General features: G+C 48.9%; 1 protein-coding gene and 1 long non-coding RNA gene across 8 annotated transcripts in view; one reads left to right on the forward strand and one right to left on the reverse strand.

Moving 5' to 3' along the window:
* The window catches only part of ITGB6 (integrin subunit beta 6), a 128,898-nt gene that overhangs the window by 91,205 nt on the left and 24,078 nt on the right, over positions 1 to 13,615 (reverse strand). The gene's annotated exons all lie outside the window — the stretch shown is intronic.
* On the forward strand, positions 8,937 to 13,259 carry LOC118350197 (uncharacterized). Of its 2 annotated transcripts, XR_007408706.1 has the most exons (3): positions 8,937 to 9,124; positions 9,608 to 9,938; positions 12,951 to 13,259. It is a non-coding gene; the product is annotated as an uncharacterized LOC118350197 (long non-coding RNA). The 2 variants fall into 2 exon arrangements; XR_007408705.1 differs by lacking the exon at positions 8,937 to 9,124 and having other exon boundaries at positions 9,309 to 9,938.

The following is a 13,615-nucleotide window of genomic DNA, read 5'->3' on the forward strand; positions in this document are numbered from 1 at the left end:
ACCTTCCCAGCATGACAGTGGGGTCACCTTCATACTGCATGAATACGGATCCGTATAATCTCTGATAGTTTATGTTTTACTTAGAAATAATCCTTCAATATACGTGTTCTTAACTGAGGTCTCCCTGCTAACAGAAGTTAAGGGGGGAGGATCTGCGACCTTAAAATGGAAAAAAAAATTTGCACTATTCCCAGATTAAAATTAAACATTTCCTTCCATTATAAATGTAGACAGCAAACCACTGTCATATTAGCAGTACCCGTTAACTCTCAGCAAGAGAAATCACACATATTTTTCATATCACTTTATAGTGGTAGCAGATATGCAAAATGATGTCAAAATGATTATTGTGTCAAAATCATAGTAGCCCTTAGACCTGCTTCTGGGCCTTGGCATGTAAGGTTTTAAAAAAGAGGTGCATGTGTTACTATACCATAAATTTGTTTTTTGGTATTTTAATAACCATGTTTCAATATAATTGGCTTTCTTTCTAATTATATATATTTTAGCTTAGGAATTTAAAAATATTTTTTCTGCAAAGGGATCCTTGGGCTTCATTAAACTGCCAAAGGGGTCCCTGCCATACAGAAAAAGTTCAGAACCCCTAAGTGACGAAAGGCACTAGCTGTGCAGGTTGAAGACTGTTTTTCTAGGCCTTCCAAAATCCACTGAAATTTTCTTCAACCTCTTATCCCTGAAATGAGATTGAAACATCAGATATATAGATGTAGACCACATAATTGTTCCTGGGTCATCCAACTAAAAGTGCAAGTTGGCCCTGTGGAAGGTGAAATGAGCATGATTTGGGGTTTCCAAACTAAGGTCTAGTGTTTGGGAGTTATGTTTTGACTACCATTGATGTTCTTTAGGCCAGTACTTCCAGAGCTCTCTGAATCCCAAAGTTAAGAAAGACTCTGATTTTGGAGGAAGGTCAGAAAGGAGTCCCATCAATGATTCTAGAGTTAAAAATAAAAAGTTCTTAAAGAAAGTTTTATGTAAATGATTAAAGTACTGAGTTATGCATAGGTCATAAATCCAACTTTTATTCAATCCATAGTTTTTTTTACATACTCATTGTAGGCTTGATATCAGTAAACTACCTGTAGTGATTCACAGTTGAATTTCCATATACCAGTTGATGAATTAACATTTTATTTTATTTTATTTTATTTTATTTTATTTTATTTTATTTTATTTATTTGAGAGAGAGAGAGAGAGCACACACACACAAGTATGGGGAGGGGCAAAGGAAGAGAGAGAGAATCTCAAACAAATTCTCTACTGAGTTCAGAGCCCGGCATAGGGCTTGATCTAATGACCCTGAGATTGTGACCTAAGCCAAAACCAGAGTTGGTCACTTAATGGAGAAAGCCACTCTGGCATGCCATGATGAATTAACATTTTAAATTAAAGCTGTTGTACATTGCTCCTTCCATGTGGCCCATATTTCCATTTGGGGAGTAGAGCCATCTTCGTTTATTGAAGTTCAGGCAAATTGAGTATTTTATTAAATAAATTTGGTTCATTTTGCTTTTTTCAAATAATTGTATAGGAAGAAAAACTGTTGGTGATTATGTAAAGAAGAAATATAAGCTTGGAAGCCATTAGGTTGGAAACAGCACACATTTAGCCTCACCTGGGCGCTCACTGAACTCTGAATTTACTTATGAAAGAAAAGAGCAAAATGAAAACAACAACAACACACTAGAAGCATAGCACTGAAGACCATGTAAAGTGAAGATGGAATTGGGGGTATAAAGCTTCCTAACTCTCTGGGAACAGGCTCTCCCTCCCCCCCCATCTCAAGAAAGTATTGGATTAGCTTTTGTGCCCTCAACTTCCTTTCTTTCTTTCTTTCTTTCTTTCTTTCTTTCTTTCTTTCTTTCTTTCTTTCTTTCTTTCTTTCTTTCTTTCTTTTTCTTTCTACTTTCTTTCAAGATTTTACTTGTTTATTTGAGAGAGATAGCACTAGAGAGAGAGTGCAAGCACAAGTTGGGGGCAGAGAGACAGAGGGAGAAGCAGGCTCCTCACTGAGCAGGGAGCTCAATCCATGCACGTTTTCATGGAAACAAGACTATCTGCTTTTGGACAAGCAACTTAAAAAATCTATACTTTACTTATCCAGTTCCCTCCCACACTCCCCTGACAAACAACAGCAATAATTTCATGTCAATGATATGATTTCAACCACCCCCTAAAACCTGCCCACCCCCATGCCAGGCTTCTCAGTTGAAAAGTAGATGATTAAAGAGCTCTTTCATCTACTCTAAGTGGTCTTTAACTGCTCTTTCCTCTCCCAGCCCTTTTTCCATCACTCACATATTGCACACTGGCTAAAACACTACTTTTAGAAGTCAACCATCTTTGGTGATACCCCATAACTATAGGATAAAAGCCCCAAACCTTGACCCAGTGTTCAAAGCCTTCCATAACTTTGCCCCAATCTATTGTTATAATTTATACTACGTGACTTTCCTATGAAAACTACTGTTTCTGAAAAACAAGTTTTCCCCAATTTCTCAAAAATCCATTTTTACCAGTTTCTGCTGACATCCTTATCCTTGTTGGAAATACCCACACCCACCCACCGTGTCTGCTTTGATTATGCATATTCTGTGCATCCTTAATTGCCAAACTCCAGTCCAATCTCTTTCCTGATACCTTGGCCACCATGTCTGTCCTCCACAAATTTTATAGTCCTGAATATATTACTCATTTAGGATGTATTAGGAACTATGTTGAAGTGGAGACATTTATCTTTTAAGTTAATTGTATTTTAATCTCCTTTAAATGAGAACTAGCACAATTTCAAACATACAGTAGGCATTCAATAAACCCTGGTTTTGTCATTTACTGGTTTTTTGGGCCCACAACTTGACTTACCTACCTCTTAGTCTTCTCATTTGTAAAATAAGAATAATTGCTACTATGCAAGGTTGTTGTTAATATATATCAAGGGTCTTGCAAAATGGATAATATAATGAGGCATCCCCACCCTAAAATAGATTATCATCTAATTGGAGAAATAGATATAAATTAAAAGAGACAAATCGATGTAGGCAAAGAATAGTAACAAGGGGTTGGTTGGGAGACTTAGTCCCCGTCCCCATTCACCCTCTCATCAAATTAGTGACTTTTCCTTTCATTCTTTTCCTGAGTCTCAATTCCTCGTGCCTAAATTCAGGGGAGGTGGTGTGCGTGGAGTAGAAAATCCCCAATATCTTTTCCCACAGCAATTTACAGTGATTCCAGACACAGAAAATAAAAACAGAGCATAGAGCTGTAATTCTGAATTTTGAACAGTATAAGGAGTGGAGAGGATTTATTCAAGGACATTGTTTTCGAAGATGAAATTTGAGACAACTCTTAAGGAAATTGGAGGACGTAAACTTATTGGAAAAGAGAGTGGCGCACGGACAAGAAGCATGAGCCAGATTAATACCACAAGCAAAATTTTGGAGTAGTTGTGTAGAAAAGCATCAGACTCCTGGCTGGATCTGTTCCTGGACTTGGATACAGTTGGACATTAAAGGGAAGACCCTTTGCTGCATGCCTTGAACACTAGACTGCAGAATTCAGCTTTGAATTCCTTGGCAATAGGAATCTGCTGCAAGTTCTGAGCAGGGAACAACAAGAGGATAATAGCATTTAGGAAATAACATAATGGCAGCATAATATTACCAGATATAATATTGAGACACTGGAAGCAGGGAGATGCAAAAGGGACCACTTCTATTGGGGCCAGATTTATATTGAGACTCATCATCCCCTGAGATTTAGCAATCTAGGTGTGAGGTGATAGGATCCTTGGCTAAGAGGGGATAATAGATTATTTTGTTGATCAAAATATTCATTTTGTACATTCATGACCGCTGATGTGAAGCTTGGCCCCATGACTTGCAGTGGCCCCAATTTAATGAATATCAAATCTCTTCCTACTGAACTGTGAGGAAGCCTGTGGCCTTTGGCCAATGAAATATGAGTGGAAGTGATACATGGTACTTCCAAGCAGAAGCTTTAAGAGTTACTGTGAGGTCACTATGTTTTCTTTTCCCTCTGCCGTGAAACTAAAAACTAGTAGTATTCCTCAAAGGAGCTGCTTCATAAGCCTAGAGCCTGGAGTGAAAAGGGAGTAGAGTGGAGCCGCTATTCACCCAGAGCCAACATTTAACATATGTAAGAAATAAACGCTGTCAATGGAACCCACGGAGATTTTGGAGTTATTTGTTACTGCAGCTTATTTTAGCCTTAGCTGACTGATACAGCTGATAACTGTGAGAGAAGATTCTATTGTAGAGAACAAAGAGGGAAAAGGGAGTCGCTAACTTAATGAAGAAGAGGAGAGCAGTACTTCATGAGCTCAGGGCATTAGGACGTTACCTCAGCCGTGATGAGGAACTTATTAAACGTTTAAAGGTAGGTGAGAAGCACAGGGATATTAATCCTGTTCTTGACATTCTGAATTAGAGCTGACATTAGGACATCCAAAGGGAGACTCCTTAAGTATCAGGCCTGGCCAGACTTTCTTCTCACTCCTCATTTTTCTAACTTGACCCTAGTATGGGGAGGGTGGTGCTAGATCCAATAGAAGGTTGCATTTCTGGGGCTCCCAAACCAGATCATTGAGTGTGCTAATGTTAGTCATAGGAACTTAGTTTTTACTCCACAGGCAATGGGATCCTATTGAGTTGAAGGCAGTTAGTAGAAATGACCAATGGGCTTAGAGTAGTGATTTAGGTGCTCTGGAGGTGGGAGAAAAGGACTGGTGAACCTGGGCTAGAGGTGAAGAGGATCTGATGTAGTGCAGGGTCATAGGGATGAAAAGGGACGGACATTTTAGAGTCAAATTCACATGACTAATTTATAGACTTCCTACGATTTGAGATCACACTTGTGATCTGTAATCAGCGATCTTCCAAAAAGGAATCCAGAAATTAATCTCTGGTCTCACAATCAGCCCACCACAGATAGACCCTGCCTTGTCTTCCATCTAAATGCCAAACCCATTTATCGATCTTAATGACGATGATGATGATGATGATGGTAATGTTATTTAGCACATGTGTGTGCCTGGCACTGTGCTAAGCATTTTATATGATTTTTTTTCATTTAATCCTAACTATGAATGAGCCATTTGTTAATTTAATTTCTCAGAGCTCCAGACCCAGCCATCTCTACCCAGCTCTGTGGTGCTGAAGCTGGGAGTCCACAAACCCCATCTCGGCTTTGGCAGCTACTTGACGTCAGGCTCTGCCAGCAGGCCAATAGTGGGAAGCCGTGAGGTTGGGGGCGGGATGAGGACCTGCTGCTTCTTGTCTGCTTCCTCCACACCCTGGCAGTGGCGCTCATTCCAGTAGCATAGTCGAATCCAGTTTGCTCTTTCTGCAGTGTGCAGAACCAGCCTCATCACGCCCGCCCACAGACCCCCAGTGCCAGCCCAGCAGGGCCCCTGCTCAGGCGGCTGAGTCTCAGCCCTGTGGGAGCCTTCCTTGTCTGAGTTTTAATAATTCCCGTTCTTCCTTTTTTTTTTCTCCCAGTCGAAGGGTGGTAGCTACTTCCCACATTTTCTACCTCAGGGATACCTTCGATGTATCTTTCCACCCTTTCTGTTGCCTAGTTGACAGCCTGTACCCAGTCGATAATTCTTGCTTTCGTTCCTTCTGTTGAGATAACTGGTGTCATTTCTGTCCCCTGCTGGGGCCCTGACTGGTACAGAGAAGCAAACACTGTCCCTTCCCTTTTGTGAATAACGTAAGTGTTAAGAGGGATTAGGTAACTTGCCCAAAGTGGAGCTGACAGTGATTGGAGTCACTCTCAGAGCCGGAGCCCTTTCTGACTCCCTGGTCCTGGCAGCTCTCACGTCTGCTTTGGTTTGGGTCTCCTTACCTTGCTCCCTTCCATGGCCTTCTCCCCTTCACGTCTCAGGGTAGGTCCTCACTTGGCAGACTGCACTTCCCACCCCACCCCCTCCCCTGGGCACGGAGTGGAAGGCCCAGGGAGTAGGTGATGCAGCCTGGCCTCGGGCCAGAGATGGCCCAACCGACTGCTGGAGCCTGTATCTGTCATCATGAGCTCAGGGCTTGGCAGCCTGAGAACCACTTTGCAAGCCTTAGCTGATGGCTTTCTCTACTCAGTTTCTCCTGGCAGCGTCAGGCAGGGAGACTGGCGCACCAGGGGGTGGGTAGCCCGGTGGCCTGGAGAAGGAGGAAGCCTGGTGGGAGCCAGCAGGCAGTGGATCTGCTGGGAACTCCCGGTGTTTGGTCTGTTTACTTGGGAAGGAAGTAGACTTCAAGTCCTGGTCATCCATGAATAGTGTGGTTTTGTTTAGTGCCGTAGCTGGAATGCTCTTCTTCAAGCAAAGTAGACAGAACCATGCAAACAGTCTGGCCTCTTGACCACCGCCTTCCAGCCCCGAAGCCTCCTCAGGGAGAAGTGGTGCTCTGTGCGGTGGAGGAATGGGAGGAGGGGGAGCTCAGGCCCGCTGCTGCCTGCCCACTTCCAGGAAGCGTGACCTAAACACTCCAGCTGGCCCTTCGGCAAGGACTGGAACAGAAGGAAACGCCGGGGCCTACCCGGCCTGCCCCTCTGCCCCACGGGCCTTCCTTCCATGCCGCCTGGCTTTGGGCCAGATGACCAGGCTGACCCGGGGGGCGGGGGGGGGGGGGGTCTGGGAGCCAGGCGGGACCCTCCTGCCACTCACGGTGGCCTCCTTGCTCGGATCTTGTGGCTTAAGAGAGAGAGGCGGGGGGATGGTCTGCAGGCACCCGGGACCGTGGGAGGGCCGGACCGCTCGTGCGCTCCTGAGGGTGAGGAGCCTCGTGAGTCCAACCAGCCGAGGTTTAGCGACCCCCGCGATGTGCCGGCCGCGGCAGGACGGTGTTAACCGGGTGGGCACGACCCACATCACTGACGCTGTGGGTTGGCCTGCTCGCGGCGGCAGTGTTCTGGGAGGTGGCGGGTGTGTCAGGAGGGCGGCCTCCACACGGCTCCCTTGGTCCCTGGACGCCCCGGCCTCCTGCACGGGCCGCCGCTGCGATGTCCGTCTGCACGTCTGGGGTCTACGCTGTGCTGGAAACACACGCACCAGCGCCTTCTCTCTCCTTCTGCGGAGGGAAGTGCCGGGGGCTGAACAAGGCCAGGAGGGTGGCGGCCCCGGGTCCTCGGCTCCGCGCCCAGGCCCGAGGCCTCCGAACCCTGGCACCCGGCACAAGGCCAGCGCAGGTGAAGCTGCTCCAGAAATTTCGGGGGCAGGCGGGGCCGGGGGACGTCGGGGCCCAGGGTCAAGGGGCCGGGACGAGGCCCTGGCTGTGCCCGGCGCCCGGAGTCCTCGCGCTCCCGGGGCCGCGGCTGCAGCCTGGGCAGGAGCCTCGGGGGCGCTCGGACCGCGAGCCCGGGGGGGCCGGGGTGGGGGGGCGGGCTGGGGCCGGGGATGCTGCTGTCACCCACCGCGTCCCCACGGGGCTGAAGAAACTGGTGGGCTGCTCCGCCCCGCGTGGTCCCTGACGGGGTGACGCCGCCCCTCCTGGCGCGGGGTCCAGGGGACTCCCAGGAGGGGACCCAGGGCAAAGGTTTTGTGAGGCTGCTCGGTGCGCCAGGGACCAGGAGCCCCCGGCGGCCCGGGACCCGGGGCGCCAGCACAGAGCCCTGGAGGCCTCGGGGCCCTTGGGCTCTCCGGGCAGTGACATGGGAGCCTTTAGAGGGTCCTGAGCAGAAGCATTAGGTTGCTTGAGGTGTGCAGACAAGGCTCTTGCAGTCAGCAGCCGGGGCTCGCGGGGGGCTCAGCGGCTGAGCACCTGCCTTCGGCCCAGGGCGTGACCCTGGAGCCCCGGGATGAGCCCCACGTCGGGCCCCTGCAGGAGCCTGCCTCTCCCTCCGCCCACATCTCTGCCTCTCTCTCTGTGTCTCGCAAGAATAGATAAATAAAATCTTAAAAAAAAAAAAAAAAAAGGTCAGCAGCCATCTGAGGTTTGCACGTAGCACCTCTGGACGAGGGGCTACCATGATTCCGGCCCTAAAAGCAGGGAAGCTTCCCCTAGAGAAGCCGAGTCACCTCTTGGCCAGCCGGTGAGAACAGGAGCTGAAATGTAAGGCCCAGCAAGACGGGCTGAGCTTTTTTTTTTTTTTAATTTATTTATTTACTTATGACAGACACAGAGAGAGGAGAGAGAGAGAGAGGGAGGCAGAGACACGGGAGGAGGGAGAAGCAGGCTCCATGCACCGGGAGCCCGACGCGGGACTCGATCCCAGGTCCCCAGGATCGCGCCCTGGGCCAAGGGCAGGCGCTAAACCGCTGCGCCACCCAGGGATCCCCCGAGTCGAGCTTTTTATCGCTGCTCCTGCCTCTCCGCTGCCGAGGAGCGCAGCCTGGGTGAGAAGCTTGGCCTTCCCGCCTGGCCGCGGGTGCCTCGGTCCCCTCCTCGGTCCTCCCCTCGCCTGCCCAGAGCCTTCTGACCTCCCGGGGAGGTACTTCACTCTGCAGTCATCCTTCCCACTCGCCCGGACGCCCACCTGTCCGGGCTCCCTAGGGGATGCTAATGCCTCTGGGTTAAGGATCTTATCTCAATTTATTGGGAGACCTCCAGGGATCCAGAGATCCAGTCCCATACGCCTGCACATTTATTTAATTAAAAACCAGTCCAATGCTGAGGGTTGGGAAATTGCCGGCCTGCTAATACAAATCTATAAATCCCACTTCCTGCTGCTTCCAGGCTGACTGTAAATACCCTGAAAATGCAGCTTCACTGGAAATGTTTTGACCATTCTGCTTCTGGCTCCACGGGTAGCGATAAATAAAAATGAAAAGTGGTGGGAGAAGAACTGGATTAAATTTATTTAAAGCTTAGCATGGCTCGGCTCAGGGAGAGTGGGTAAGAACTTCTGGCTTGTTCCTGTCATGTCTAACCTGATCCTTTCATTACTAAACCCGGGCCCTCCGGGTCTGGATAACCACGTCTTGCCTCTGTGATGACTCACCTTCAGCCTCTAGGTGATGGGCACAGATGAGTCACCGTCATTTCAGGAGCAACAGTTGATGGAAAGAACCTCAGTGTTGGTATCTAACCAGGGCAGTTCTATATTCCCAGACCAAAGCAAGCCCTGAGCCCTGAAGAGGACTGCCCAGGAGGTACCCACAGGGCAAGGGAACGGGATATCTGAGACGGAGGGTATTCTTGGGAAACTGGAGGGATAGCTGTACTACGTCATGGGAAATTGAAGTCGGGGCCTTCGGGCTGCCTGAATTCTCTAGAAGGGTGGGTTACCATTTAAGGATGGATACGTTTCCTAAAGGACACATTCCTTTCCTGCTGGTAACGGCTGTAGTGATCCAAAGTGAGGAGTACGGTGCAGCAAACCGCGCCAAGATGCTGCAATCCGAAGGCCTGACCTGAGCTCCCTGGGAAGTCCCTGGGAGATTCATTTGTGAAGTCAGCTCTGAGAGAGGCAGACTCTCAGAGCTGTTGGGGATGCTGCCTGGATTCACGTGGGGCAAGGTGACCAGCTGGTCTACTCTGCAGCCCCAGGGAGGCCCCCCAAGGAGGGGCAAATGAGGCATAGCTGGGAGCTCCTCACCCTGCGGCCTACCCCTGAACATTGCCATCTCCTTCAGGCACGATGACCAGCTCCCACCCAGCCCCACACGGACCTAGGGCTTCCTTTTATGACCGTTCAGAGGCTCCGGGCTGCTCGGTGATGACAAAGCCCCACTGCTCTTAGGTCAGCGGGTAAGGCCCCACCCTGTGCACTGCGGAGCTGCATTCTAGTTGCCTCGCGTGGACTCCCAGGGCTCACCACTGCGATGATTTCCCTCACTCCGCTGACACTGCACACGCCCCACAGGCCGTATCCACACCTGCACCCACAGCTTTCCAACGAACAGAACGAAACCAACCGGGTGGCTCTTTTCTAGGGTGGCAAGTACGGCTTGACCACCGCAAAAGGTAGAAATATTTTGTTGACTTCTTGTTTTCCCTTGAATTCAGCTCTCTTTAAGCAGAATTATTTTATTGTTTTCCTGGGAGTGTTAATGGCAAAGGAAGTAACTCTCTCCAGGTCATTTAGAATGCGCCCCCCAGGATCACACCCCAGGCTGCAAGAGGCACTAAACCGCTGCGCCACCGGGGCTGCCCAATAGATAACTTTATAAACACAATCTGCATTGAACCCTTTGCCATGGATCTGGGGCACCTTTCTGCTGGATTTACAGTGTCATTGCAGGGAAGGAAACTACTTGCCATATTTTGTACACGTAGGCAGACTGCAACCTTTAAGGCAGGAGCCATTACAATTAGCTCCTGGTAATTAATTATGCCTATTTAAGCACAGGAGCAGAGCCGGTGGGCTTGGAGCACCACCCCAGCAGCCCACAGAGGGTTGGGTGCCACAATAGGCCCATTGTTCTGCCCATTGTTGCCTTTGGCTCCCCCTTGGCAGTGGTACTTAATTGCCTCCCGACTGAGTAGGTAGGTCTGAACCTGTTTACTGAGCCTGCCTGGCAAGGCTGTAACCAAATGTCCCCAGGCCTCCCCAGCCTGTGGGGGCCAATTAGATCATATTTTCACTCAAATTTTGCTAGCGGTTTGCTCCCCATGCTCACTCTTCATGCTTCCCCTTTCTCAAAGTCTCTCTACTTATTTGGGGTAAGTCCGTAGGATGCATCAAGTGTGCTCAGAAAAATTTCGCAGCTCTTGGGGGTAATGGTTTGTTGATCGTTTGAAACCACCACTCTGCTGGTGCCTGGGGTGCAAGCACATCTGCACAGAGCCCCAGGCTCTGACTCAGCCCCACCCGGCGCAAGGCGCTGAGCTGCTGCCTCTGAGCCTCTGGGTACTGAGGCCGTGCAGAACTCTCCAGTGGCCTGGGATGCATCATGCCCTGGGACTTGCGCGCTGCCGAGAGTGAAGCACTGCGGGGTCCTCACGAAAATATTCCTATGACACGGCTCCCATCCGGGACCTGTCCAGTGCCCCAGAGCTGCGCCCCAGCCCTTGCCCCATGTGCAGAGCTCCCCAGAGCCCTGAGATCCTGAGCTCCTCATGCTGCGGGCACACCGCATTCCTTGCAGAGAAAGGGCAACACCCTCACCTCCCCCCACCCAACCCTGGACCATTTTGTATACACTGAGCTGCTCTGCTTGCGCTCAAAGATCCAAAATTCTTTCCTGCAAACAGCGCCCTAGCTTCTGGCTCTTGCCTGGCCCCCTAAGGCCTCATGCCCTGCTAGGCCTCCCTTCGTCATCCTGCACAGCGCCCTCTCATTATGCCCTCAGCATCCATCCCCATTCATTCAACTCTTCCTTGCACCTTTAGCTGAAAAACAAGATGATGAGGATCAACCAGGCAAAGAACCGTTTGGAAACTATTGGTGGTGGGTCCTGGTCTCGAGTGGCTGATCTCTGCTTGGGCTTAGCTGGTTCTGCTACAAGGAAAGCACTGAGCCCAACATGCATATTCCTTTTTCCGACATTAAACAGAAAGCAACTTGCAGCTTCTTGGCAGCAAGATCCTTTGATTCCTTTTCCTTAATTTCCTCAGAGTTTCCCACGAGGATCATATTCGATAATGTGGTGAAAGTTATACTTAGATGGAAACTGGCCATGTCATTGTAATACAAGGTTAAGACCTTGCATACTGTAGATGCTCAATAGATACCATTACTGAGTGGCTATTGGCCATGACATTTATTATTTATCTGATCATCCACTCAAAATATACTTAGAAGCACCTAACTCTTTGGCAGGATCTGTCCTAGACACTGGAGACACAGGGTGCGTAAGAGAGAGAGAGCATAGCGGAGAAAGATACATGCTAAATAAATTAACTAAAAATAATAAGTAAGAAAAGATCAGACCGTGATGAGTGCTCTGCAGGGAACTGATTGGGGCGATATGGTAGGGTGACACCATGGCTCCTTTGGAGAGGGACACCAAGGAAGGCCTCCCTGATGGGGTGACTGCAAGTTGAGATTAGAACAAAGAAGACATGACCCACGTGAAGATCAGCAGAGAGAGGGTTCCAGGCAGAGCAGCAGTACGGGCAAGCAGGTGGAGCGTGCTCTGGGAGCCTTGGTGATGGGAAGTGTACAGGATGTCCAGGAAAGGGGAAGACGCTGCCAGGAGAGGTGAGCCAGTCGCCATGAGAGAGACCTAGGTCGGGGAGGGCTCCCCAAGGCAGGAGAGACATTTGGTTTTTGCTCTCAGCAGATGGGAAGCAATTAGAGTTTGAAATAGGGGAGCCTCATAACCCGATGTATGTTCTAAAAAGAGACTCTAGGCTGCTGTGGGAGGAAGGAACTTTAGAGGAGCAAGAGGTAGCAGGGTGATCAGACAGGAGTGTGATATGGCAGGACAGATGGCAGAGGATGGGACCAGGTGACTGTGTCAGACCCCGGGAGCACGGACAGATTCAGGATTTGGGGGAGCAAAGCTGACAGGACTTGCCAGTTGGCTGTGTAGAGGGAGGAAAAGATGGGACTCCAGAAGGTCTCCTCAACTGGCAAGGGAGGAGACCAAACCCCTCACCAGCTTGGGATGTGGGTGGCCTCAACTAGGGTGGTGGTCGAGTATCTGGAGGGTCGCTTATTCTAGGTTTGAGAGGGGAAAGGGGCCTGAGCATCTCCCTCTCTCTCTCTTCCTTCCTCTTGCTCCTCGTCAACCCCCTCCGCATATGTACAGGTACAGGAGAAACATGGAGAAAGTCTACTAGAGGAATCCATTGGTTCCAGATTTTTTTTAAAAAGCAGTTTTTGGAAAGCAAACCATAACCAATTCCACAAGCTAGAGTCAAATAACTTAAAAATAGCCCAAGGCAGGTAGAGTGCACTGAAGGAGCCACTAGTTCTGTTTGCCCGATAAAATATCCATGGCAGCAGGAGGGAGAGTTCAGGAGCTGGGCTGGGCATGGGGACTTGTGATAACAGTCTTCACGCTGGAATTCAATTTGTTTTACTTAAAGGTAAACTCGAGTGCCTCCTCTCAGAAAGACCGCCAGCCCAGTCTATCCTCCAAGGACCTGAAAATCTAGACCCGGAAGGAACATTCTGCTCTGCCAACATTCACTGTGTCCCAGTGTGTTCCGACTGCACAAACCCATCTCTCTGGAAATAGGAAAAACTTCACAAAAGGGCAAATATATGAAATAAAGATCCTGGGGGAGCTCAAGGAAATTCTAGATCTCTCAGTTTTATCCCTGTACTTGCTTTTTAATTAAAGACAATAACTGCTTCTTATAGGTTCTTACTGGCAAATAAAAATGCTGATGTCACGCAAGCCTATGATATGATAATCTTTCCCAGAACAGGGAGTCTCCAGGACTAGATAATCATGGGAACTTTTTCCCCCAATGTCTGCAACTTTCTCCTAATTCTGTCTTAGTCACACGTGGTTACTCATTACCTGGAAGGGCATTAAGAGTTTATTCATGGCCACCGAACATTTCATGCTGCTTTTTATACCAGGAAAAATGCAGATGACTGAGTCATTGCTTTCAATTAGTTTTTCAATTTCACCTGGAGCAAAGTTTTTCTGTACCCATATCAGTTTTATTGCTTTCCATGTTACTCTGATCACATACTTTGTGAGATAATTCAGTCTTTTGCTTGAGGACATTAATAATATGTA

Source organism: Canis lupus, chromosome 36 (genome assembly GCF_003254725.2).
Source record: "Canis lupus dingo isolate Sandy chromosome 36, ASM325472v2, whole genome shotgun sequence".
In the NCBI taxonomy this organism is placed as follows: Eukaryota; Metazoa; Chordata; class Mammalia; order Carnivora; family Canidae; genus Canis; species Canis lupus.